Source organism: Balaenoptera borealis (assembly GCF_965194805.1).
Source record: "Balaenoptera borealis genome assembly, chromosome: 12".
Taxonomy (NCBI): Eukaryota; Metazoa; Chordata; class Mammalia; order Artiodactyla; family Balaenopteridae; genus Balaenoptera; species Balaenoptera borealis.
In genome coordinates, this window is record NC_138869.1 from 87,196,936 (window position 1) to 87,208,621 (window position 11,686).

The 11,686-nt window shown below is 39.0% G+C and overlaps 1 long non-coding RNA gene across 1 annotated transcript in view; it reads left to right on the forward strand.

Moving 5' to 3' along the window:
* Positions 1 to 8,192, forward strand: part of LOC309607947 — a 44,334-nt gene extending 36,142 nt beyond the window's left edge. Inside the window, exon 3 of the long non-coding RNA XR_014232594.1 lies at positions 2,384 to 8,192. This is a non-coding gene — a long non-coding RNA (uncharacterized lncRNA). The remainder of the gene's footprint in view (positions 1 to 2,383) is intronic.
* The last annotated feature ends 3,494 nt before the right edge of the window (positions 8,193 to 11,686 follow it).

Consider the following 11,686-nt stretch of genomic DNA (forward strand, 5'->3'; position numbering starts at 1 on the left):
TTTTTAAAAAGTTGGATACATCCATATTGTTGCTAGTAGCAGCAGTTCTTTTTCATTGCTTGGTAATATTCCATTGTATGAATATTGTGCATCACAACTTTTAAATTCATTTTACTGTCAATGTACATTTAGAGTGCTTCCAGTTTGGGGCTGAAATGTCTAATGTGGTCACTAGCATTCCTATATTTGTCTTTCAAGGGAAATACTCATGCATTTCCCTTGGGTATAAATACAGCTGTGGCGTTTTGGGGGCATAGCTTACATGTATATTTAGATTTAGTCAATATTTCCAAATAGTTTCCCGATGTGTGTGCACCAGTTTACAGTCTCATCAGCAGTGTGTGAGTGAGTATTCCAGTTGCTCCACATGCTCAGCAGCACTTGATATTGTCAGTTCTCTTAAGGTAATTGATTCTGGTGAAGAGAAGTATTATTTCATTTGGTTTTTAAATTTGCATTTCCCTCATAGCAAATTATGTTGGGCACCTTTTAAATTGCTTATTGGCTATTTTGGGTATCCTCTTTTTGTGAAGTGCATGTTAATTTGCTCTTTCTTAGTGAGATTTTAGTCTTTTTCTTAGTGTTTTGTAGAAGTTCTTCACAGATAATGGTCTTTTGTAAAACATAAGTGTTGAAATATCTTCTCTCAGACTGTAGTTCATCTCTTCTTAAGAAGGAGAGGACTTGAAAAATTTTGTAAGAATAGGAAAGAGAAAAAGAGAGAGAGATTGAAGTCAGAAAAAAAAAAAGTTCCATCTGGAAATCTTTCCTGGTGGTTGCAGAAAAAACGCCGCCAGGCAGTTTTCTGGGGCGGGAACCTCGGAAAGAGCTGATAGGATGAAATGTGTTAAGAGCAGAAACGGTGCTATTTGGTTTGCGACCCTTACATTTCTCCTAGTGTAGCAGCTTAAGAGGATACAGTTTAGAGGTTTAAGAAATAGTAGGATTTGAGACAGTGGCTCTTCTATCTGGCCAACTACGGTATCTTTGAAGACCCCCCTCAGAAATATGGTTACTATTTCAAAGATGATCTTCACGACCTTTCTGTCGTGAGACGTGTAGTTCAGTGGTGGTTTATCCTTTCCTTACGAGAGGGCTGGAAACCATACACGTGCATCTCTTTTTCTCCCTTTACGCTTTGCTTGCTCACACGGAAATAGACACATTATCCAATGGATTGCCTTTAAATGCTTCCGGTTTCTACTGTGTCTCCGCACTAACAACCACGTGTCAGCACAAGGAAGACAAGGGAAAGGAAGTGACTAGAAGAAAAGAATTGGCTCCTTCCGGATTTCCTCAAGCCAAAGCAAGAAGCCCGTCTCCATATTAACGTGCCCAATAATCCTTTTAGCCTTGTCATTGAAGAGCGAAACAGAAAAAGAACCGAAAGACGAGGCTCGATAATTTCATTTTGAATTGCCTTAGTTTTCTGAGCCGTCTTTGAGTAGTGGAGTAGCCGAATCCATTTCTCCCCCTATACTTCCCTCCTCCTCTACCAACCCATCCAGTCTCCTAAAACTGGATCCTATTTTTAGACATGGATTTCAGGGGAGCCCATATATTTTGGGGCGAACGAATGGGTGATGTTGAACAAAATAAGATTAGACTGGCCCCCACAAATGAAAACTTTAAATTTTGGGAGAACAGCTAAGGTGAGTGTTCTCAGGCGGCCGAAATAGCTCAGTTGGGAGAGCGTTAGACTGAAGATCTAAAGGTCCCTGGTTCGATCCCGGGTTTCGGCAGTAGCGTTTTACTTTGGTGTAATTATTAACCCGTTACAAGACAGTTATGCCCCAATCCCCAAAATCTATATATAACTACAATTTTTACGGCTTTTTGCAAGCGCAATCAAGGGATATGTGTGTGTGTGTGTGTGTGTGTGTGTGTGTGTGTGTCTGTGTGTGTCTGTGTGTGATGTGTCTTCCACGAAGTGTTTACTGACAGTGATATTTTATTTAAAGTTTCAAAACCTAGGAAATTGTTTTCCTAGGAGCTAGGAAATTCCAATATGCTACATGCCCTTGCACTTACAATTCATTTCTGCTTTTTGTTGTGTGTGTGCGTGTGATCTTTTTAATCACAAGAATTGTTGTTGGTGGTGGTGGGGAAACCTGCAGGAAAAAGAACTACTACACTGTGTAAGTGTATGTATGTGGGTATGGTATATGCAAGGAAAATTTTCCAATCAGAAAATATGGGTTTGTATCTTGAGTCCACCCTGTTTTTAAACTGCTAGAATAAGGAGCTTTGTTGAACATCATTGAACTTTTAAACAATTACAAGTACATGCAGAGTTTTCTTTTTGACAAGACATTCATTCCTTCAGCCTTCCACCCCTGTCTAGAATTTGCACATCTTAAGTTATTTCTGTTTTGTTATCCAGGAAAGAATGAAAATAAGCACTTCTTTAAGAATTATTCTGTTGAATTTTCACAAGGGGACCTAGAATACTGAAAAATGAAAGCAAATGGAAAGTAAAGTCGTCAAGACTCAGGTATCAATACTCCATTTTTTCCTTTTAATTTTGACTTTATTTCTTGAAACTCTTTGTTAGGGATAATAGGTCACTCTTGTGTCATTTTGAACTGTTTTCTTCTTTTCAAATTTCTGTGTCAGTTTCATAGTGTCTGTTTTCCACCGACAACTCTTGGACACTTTGTCAGAAGAAAATAACCAACACTATTTCAACATCAGAACGGCATCAAGTTGCAAATGGAAAATTGGTACAAACTGAGAAGCAACGTCAAGGTAGGGACATTCGCTGTACAGGAACTTGGCATTAGAAACTTATCCATTAACAATCTATCCCTCCTCAATTAAGAAGCTTGCATTTTATTTCATTAAGAAGTATTTGATTGGACAAACAGCATCATTGAGTATTGTATTGCCTAACACAGTAATGATTCCTTTACATTCTGTTGAAGTGGGAGGTCTAGGGTAATTCACGAAACATAATTAGCCTCACATTCAATATCTAAAAAATGAGGCTAATGATGTCTATGTACAAAGGGATACTGTAAATACCAAAGGAGATCATGCAAGTGAATGCCTTGTGTCATGTCCACACATAGTAGGAAACTGGTAGACTGTGCTCCATATTCCTTGGTTCTGGTGTTCTCCCAGAACAGCATCTAAACATGTCATGTCTTCTGTAGCTAAGGCTGTCCAATAGCAATATAATAAAGTCATAAATGAGTCACTTTTGTAACTTTACATTTTCTAGTAGTCACATAAAAAATAAAAATAAGTGGTCTTAACTGAAGAAGAATATTTAAATAACTTGGTATATCAAAAACATCATTTAAATAAATAGTCAATCAAAAAATTATTAGTGATATAGTTTACATTTTAAATATCATATTAAGTCTTTGAGGCCTGATATATATTTTACACTTACAGCACATCTCAATTTTTAAGTGTTCAATACTCAAAGTGGCTAGTGGCTACCATTTTGGACAGTGCAGGGTTAAACATACACGTCATAGATTTTCAGATTTTCTGAATTGAGTATATATGGCATGAGTGTGTTCTTTCTCTCAATTTAGAAGTTTAATTCCTGATAAGAATCCTGTATTAAATGAATCCATAGTCTGAAGATGGCTATAGATTTTTTAAAAATTGAAGTATAGTTGATTTACAATATCATTAGTTTCAGGTGTACAACATAGTTAACAATTTTTATAACTCTAAATATTTAATTTAAAAAATCCCCACTTTGTTCTTGGGGCAAAAAGAAAAAAAAAGGCATACCTTATTATTATGAATTCCTGAGACCCCAATAGACATGCAGTTTTCACCAGGTGTAACACAAAATTATGACCCAGCAGTGTTTCTGCAAACCTTCCTAATATTGGAAAGCATCATAAACCTAATATTTTACAACATCAAACAGTTAAGATAATCCTCCTCAGCACTTCATGGGCTAAAAATTTCATGAGCCAACTGAAAGAACAAATCTGTCAGACAAACCATATTCTTCCAACTTCAAAAGGAACTCAATGTTATTTTATGAATATTGGCAAAAGTCCATAAATGAGCAAACCAGAAGGAGAAAGGGTTAGCCACTGGATATCTGGTGCCAGGAAATGGGTTCTCTTGCAGTCTTTTATATATTTCAAAGAACACAGCCTTAACCACAATAAATCCCAGGGTTCAAGAAATGTCCGGGAGCAAATTTATTTTCCTACGAATATCACTAATGAGAATACTTTTCTGTCTTTATCCATCCTCCACATAGTTGTATCTACTGATTACTCACAAATCCAAAGCTGGATGCAGGGGTAATTGTCTGAGTTCACCATGTAACATTCTCACAAGTGTGCACCACATAGATCTTGAATTTAACATGAGCAAAGCTTGCTCATCTTCTCCGTCTTCCAAACTTCCTCCCATTTCCAAAAGAATTTTTAAAACCTCCCCCTTTTCTGCACTTTCTTCTGTTTGGTAATGACATGGCTTTTTCCCCTCCCTAAATAAATGAATGAACAAACAAACAAACATAAATAAATACTTTTTTTCCCCTTTATTCCTAATGTCTTGAGGCTATTTGTCTTTGGTCTCGCTCTCATAATTTAATATTCCTCTCCATCCCTGAAGCTGTTGTTTCATTCATGCCTTATGAATGCTTATGAAGAAGAGATTTCAGATTATTGGCGGGGCCTGCTAAATTAGCCTGGTGCCTAGATTAGAAGAGAAAAAAAGCCCCTTACATTGCAATGTTGAATGCATCGCTCTAGGGTTTTTTACTGCCTGTGGCTTTCCTCCATCAAATCTGGTCCTTAATATTCCGATGGAGCAAACAACAAATACCATGAAGCGTTTTAGGCAAGAAAGAAGCTGAATTTCAATGGCCTTGTGTCTCAGGTTAAGACATATCTGGAGGAAATCAAAAGGTCCAAAAACTGGGACATGATTTTACCTCTTGCCAAGCATAATAGGAGACCCCAACTATGTTTTAAAGCTATGGTGGCACCTTCTTTTGGTTATCTGACACATGTTTCCAATCTTTTGCCTTCCACTTCAAGTTCTATACTCTAAAGCATCAGTATCCTTCTTTGGTTCCTCTACTGCCAAGACACCCAAAGATCCAGAGCCTCAGGAAATAAAATTTATTCCCAAAGAAGCATTATCAGGCGAACTATTGGTGAGGGGGTGTAGCTCAGTGGTAGAGCGCATGCTTTGCATGTATGAGGCCCCGGGTTCGATCCCCGGCATCTCCAGGTCTTGGTTTCACTTTTCCCTCAAACCTCAAGGAATACAGATTTAGTTCTCCTAACCCTTTTTCCCCCGTTATAGTCCTGTACATATACAAAGTAAAAACATAACCCAATGGATTCCAGTGAAGTCCCTCGTCTCTTGCTGTGAGCCGCGACCTCACCAAGATGACTTCAACAAGCAGAAGAAAGACAAAAAGGAAGTGGGAGAAAGAACGGGATGCCAACAGGAACAGTCTCGAAATCTTGGCCCTGAGATTAAAGTCATGACAACCTACACACCGAACTATCTAGAGTTCAGCCTCTGAAAACCATTTCAAATTAAAAATACTTGGTTACTGCCTTACCTTTCTTATCTTCAATGTCTTGCATTCCAAGCTCAACACATTAAACAAACAACAGCAACAACAAAAACACTCACTCCTACGTATAGCTCAGATGGTGAAGTCTAAAGACAAAGGCGGTCCCTGTTTCTACCTTGCGCTCTTCTCCTACCCCTAGCACGTGGGGATCCGGACACTGTGACGTCCCTGCCGCGCGGTCTGAAACCTCCAATACTACCGGGATACACTAAAAACGGAAACTCAACCGCAGGACTTCTCTCAAGTGCTCCAACGACGGAAAGAGCAGCGAGGCTCTCTGAAAACCGCGACAGTCGGACAAAACGAAGGGGATCTTCCTTCGGGAAAGCGCTCTCAGCTCACTTGTTTTACCGGGAATGGGCCTGCTTGTTCCCCACGTACCCAGAGGAAGCGCAGCAGAGACGCGTAACTAACCGCCTCTCCGCCCATCCGAAACTGATGCCAACCTAAGCACTCGTCCACTTTTTTCCTCCTCCACCTTCCTATGGCCGCTGAAGCCGCGGACTCCACGCCTGCCTTTCGTTATCGTTACCTGTATTCTGCTCTCGTTCTTTCCCCTTGACGCACTGATCTCCCTCCTGGTGTTAACTTTCCCGAACATTATCAGCTCACTCGTCTGGGAGTCTCTAAGGCCGAGAACTGCCAAACCTGGCTGACTTTCAGAATCATCGGGGGAACTTTTAAACAAGGTCGATTTCTGGCTTAGCCCATCAGAGATAATTTAGAATTTCCTCCAAACCTAGTACCTGAGTTGACTGTCGGAACAAATTTTGGCTGAAGATGGGAAGCGTCTCCCCTTTCCACAGGGACAATGGGATCTCAAGAACTAATTTGGCAACCGGCGAGTTCATTTTGCACGTCGGGCCCAGCGGCTGAACCTCCCCCCTGGTGTTCTTTCATCCAGAAAAGGGTTCCGTATATACTAAGAGGGGCAAAAACCGATGCAGCATCCTGCTGTCTGTGCTTGTCCCCAGCTTGGTCTCTGTGCGTCTCAGAACCAGAGCTGCAAGAGCCCGGGAGACAAACCGATGCCGGATTTCCCAACCGTGGTGCTGGCCCAGGCGTTGACAAGCGTATTATTTTTATTAGTTTCTTCCTTCTGTTTGCCTTAGGTTTCTTCTGCTCTTTTTTCCCTTGGCTATCTCAGTGAAAACTTAGATGACTAACTTGTGATTTTTCTTTTCTTGTATGCACTGAGGGCTATAAATTTCCTTCTCAGTGCTGTTTTAATATGTATCAGAAATTTTTAGTGCTGTCTTAGTGTATCAGAAATTTTGATACATTGTATTTTCATTTTTATTTCATTCTATTTCTTTTAAAATCTCCATTGAGATTCCTGTTTGTTCCGTGGGTTATTTAGAACTGTGCTGTTTAGTTTCCAAATGTTTGAATATCTGCCTCTTATCTTTCTGTGACTAATTTGCACTGTGGTCAGAGAACACACTGTATATTTCAATTCTATTAGATTTGTTGAGGTTTATTCTATATCCCAGGATATGTTCTATCTTGGAATACCTTCTGATGGATTTGAAAAGAATCTGTACTCTGCTTGTATTGGATGAACTGTTCTATGTTGATTGGATTCTAGTGGCTGATGGCATTTTCAAGTTTTTCTATATCCTTGATCATTTTCTGTTTAGTTGTTCCATCAGTTATTCTGAGAGAGACGTTGAAGTCTCCAACTATAATAGTGGATTTGCATATTTTATCTTTCAGTTTTATCAGGTGTTTTTTTTCCTTCACATATTTTGCAGCTCTGTTGTTTGGTGCATACATATTTTGGATTACTATGCCCTTCTTGGTAGATGGGCACTTGTATCATTATATGATGTCCTTCTCTGCCTCTGATAATTTTCTTTGCTTTGAAACTGACTTTATCTGACATTAATATAGCTACTCCTGCTGTCTTTTGATTGATGTTTGCATGACATTCCTTTTTTTTTATCCTCTTAACTTCAAACTGCCTATATATTTACAGGTTATATTTGAGGTGAATTTTTTTGTAGACAGACAGCATATAGTTTGGTCATGTTTTCTAATCTACCCTGTGGGTTTAATTGGTGCACTTAGACTATTTACATTTAATGTTATTATTGGTATGTAGGGCTTAAGTCTGGCATTTTATTTTTTTTGTTTTCTGTTTATCTGTTATTCTTATTGTTCTCTTTTTTTGTTGCCTTTTTATGGACTACTTGTACATATTTTGGAATTCCATATTCATTTATCTATACTATTTTTTATTGTATCCTTTTGTATAGATTTTAAAAAGTTGTTACTGTAAGAATTCCATTATAGATATTTAACTTAGACTGTACTGGTGTCACCATTTTACCAGTTCAAGTGTAATGTAGCAACCTTACCTCCCTTTCTGTCACTTTACTGTTCCTCACTTGTAATATAATTGTCTTAACTATTTCTTTCACATACATTTAGAACCACATCAGACAGTGTTATACTTTTGCTTCAACTTTCAAACATAATTTTAAAAGCTCAAGACAAGGAAAGTTTATTGTACTTACCATGTTTTTTTGCTTACCATGTTTTTTTCTTCCTTCCTGATATTCAATATTCCTTCTCTTATCATTTCCCTTCTATTTGGAGAACTTACTGTAGCCATTCTTTTTTTTTTTTTGTAGCCATTCTTTTAAGGTAGTTCGCTGGCAGCAAATTATCTTAGTTTTCCTTTATCTGAGAATATCTTGATTTTCTCTTCATTCCTGAAGGATATTTTCTCTGGATATTGTATTCTGGATTGATAATTCTGTTCTTTAAGCACTTGGAAAATGTTGTGCCACTCTTTCCGACCTCTATGGTTTCTGCTGAGATAGACAGCCGCTGTCATTTGAATTGTTTCTCTATACGGGTAAAGTGTCATGTATCTCTGGTTTCAAGACTTTTTTTTCCCTTTGTTTTTAAGAATTCAGAAGTCTTGGTTGATTTTTTTCCCAGTCAACTGATTAAAGAGACTCTCTTCTAAAAACCACATAAAATCCAAATCTTCAGGTCAGCAATCCCTATTCCAAATGACTTCCCAAGACTGTCCCTTGGGGTTGGTAAATTTATCATGTAATCATTTCACACCTATAAAGCAATGAGCAAAGTTTCAATCAGTGTAAAAGCAGGATATCATTTCCCCCTAACTCTTCCTGTATGAATAAAGATAAAATAAATGGGAGCACACCTGAACAGGGACTTGAACCCTGGACCCTCAGATTAAAAGTCTGATGCTCTACCGACTGAGCTACCCAGGCCCTAGGGGCCAGGCTTTCCCTTAGTATCTTATCTATCTTCACACATTTGGACAGTTTGTTTTATCTTTCATGTATTAGTTCCCAAGTCAGATTTCTTGAATTTTCCTCATTGCTAAGAAGATTCTGTTTGAGAGAGATGTTATAATCGTTAGGAACATTTTCCTTCCTTTTCTCTTCTTTGTCTTCCTTCTCTAGGTTTTCAGAACCAGAGATGCTGCGTCCCCTAGACAAAGCATTGCCAGGTTTCAGACTACATTGCTAGACAAAGAGGGTTTCATTTCTTGCCAAGTACCTCACCTAAATTTCTCCAGGCAACACTCACACTATTTCTGTTTCTCTCTCTCTGCATTGTCTTGTACATATTTCTTGCAGCCTTTGTAGACAGAGGCAAAGAGAGTTGAAGGAGGAGGAATTTGAAGATGCAAGAAAGTGTTCCATAATGGGTCCCTTTCTGTTGATGGATGAAATTGCCCCCAAACATTCCTTTGGCAAGGGAGTCTTGGAGCTGGCTGATGGGAGGGTGGGAACCATGTGGAACAGCTCATGCTGCCCAGACATTCTGCCCAATGTGGTGTGGATTTACAGTCTTCAGCTTCTACTGGAGCCAGTAGCTCTCCAAACAGGAAAACAACAAGGGACCATTATCCAATCTAATGCTTCTCATTGAACCCATTTCGAGAAGGAAAGGGATTTAACTAAAACAATTTCGTAGGAAACAGCAGAAGGCATTTCCTTGGTCTAACCCGACTCATTCAGTCCAGGCCCTAGCTCTTACCCTCCGCTGCTCCTGTTTGAGCTTACAGAATTTTCTCCCTGGAGGAGGCGCCATTGTATCTTTGAGATGGAACAGGTCAGAACACACCAAACTCTGAAGCTCCCTCTCCTTACACTATCATCATCCCTTCATTGCAGACTTTAGTTCTTGGCTCATATTTCTCCACTGAACTTGCATCATCATTAACTTGCATCAGACTTAGGTAAGAAAGCCTTCAAAGGCTGTGTCACTTCTGATCGCCTCACCGTTTATTAATTTTAAGTAATTGTTGTCAGGAACTTGATGCAGTTTTATTCCTTTTGGGGCAGGAATGTTATTAATGAGATCTTCTTTCCATTGAAGTTAGAAATTTGAGAACAGAAACCTACCACGTTTCAGCTTTCACGTTTGAAGGCACACATTCACCAAGTGGCTACGTGGCCTAATGGATAAGGCATCTGATTCCGGATCAGAAGATTGAGGGTTCGAGTCCCTTCGTGGTCGTTTGCTTATTGCTAGGCAAGAAACGGAATCCTTTTCATTTGACTTTCTATCGCTGACCTTAAGAAGAAAACCTGAAATGAGGCAAGAGTCTTAAAAAAGCAAAATTAGTATGCCCACTGATTACCGATACCTTGCGTTTTGTCATTGGCATCTAATCACCAGATAATACCCAGTTGTGAAATACTAGTGCATATATAGTTATTGATACCATAATGACCCTGGATTTTCTGGCTCAGAATCCTTCTCTAGAACTGGTAGACAGTGGCCAAGAAAAGGATAGGAAGGGGAAGAAAAGTTGACTGCAAACATTTCTCTGGAGAAAGCTGGGTTTCAAAGAGTTTCTATGCTTGTCTGATGCTTGTCAACTGAACTATCCAACTCAGGAATTCAACTTATCCTGAGAATTTATTCAAAGCTAATAAGTGGATTATTCTCTAACCTTTCTACTCTTTGCCTTCGTTATAAATACAGGGCACCAATATTTGAGAAATTCACCTGGCAGAGGGATCCTCCTTCTACATTCAGGATAGCTTCCTACTTAGAAAGTCTGAACAAACTTGTAACAGGTAGAGATTGAATCAGTATTCAAAAACCTTCCAACAAAGAAAAGTCCAGGAGCACAGGCACATTCAGCTAAATTGCAAGACATAAGATCAACACACAAAAGTAAGTTGTTTTTCCCTACACCAGCAATGAACAATCTGAAAAGGAAATTTAAAAAACAATTCCATTTACAATAGCATCTGAAAAACTAAAATACCTAGGAAAAATTTAATCAAAGAGGTGAAAGACTTGTACACTGAAAACAATAAAACATTGCTGAAAGTAATTAAGGAAGAGGGGTAGGGAATTTCAGTGGGAAGCATCTCTGTTCCTCCATCTACTGTCTATTTCATGACTCAAAAATTATGAGACTCAACAAAAATGTCTGTCAGGTTCTTTATTTTTCCTCTTCTTTCCATCTTTTTTCCCTGTACTGAAAGCGAACTTCCTCTTAATGTTGGGGTAGGCCTCTTTTTCTTAACTGTTTTTTTTTTTTCTTTCTTTTTCTTTTTTGGCTTCACAGTGTGGATTGCAGGGATTGACCCTGCGTCCTCAGCAGTGAAAGTGCAGAGTCCTAACCACTGGACCGCCAGGGAATTCCCTGGGCCTCTTTTTTTTTCTGGTGGAGATTTAGGATGGACCCCCCCCCCAACTTTTCCTCTCCCATCCCATCTTCCTTTTGCCAAAACAACCACCCTATGTGGAACCAAGGTCTATGGAATAGAACTGGAACAGCTGCAAAGGCAATGCACTGAATCATTGGTTTTCTTGTCGTATGAGCGGGGAAATCAGGAGAAAATGAATGAAAAGGTGCAAGAAGGATTTGGTTACAGAGTAAAGAACACATATGGAGTTACAGGGGTTTTACTCAAGACCTTGTATGTGGAAGGCACCTGCTCAACACTAAAAATCAGCTTGCCCTAGAAATTCTTCGTAACATATCAGTGCCATTTTTGGATGGTTTTGAGAAACCTAAAAGTTGGCAAGGGAAAGTCCACTTAGATAAATTTCACCAATGTAAAAATCATTAAACTAGATCCTCTGTTGCACGTCTGGCTC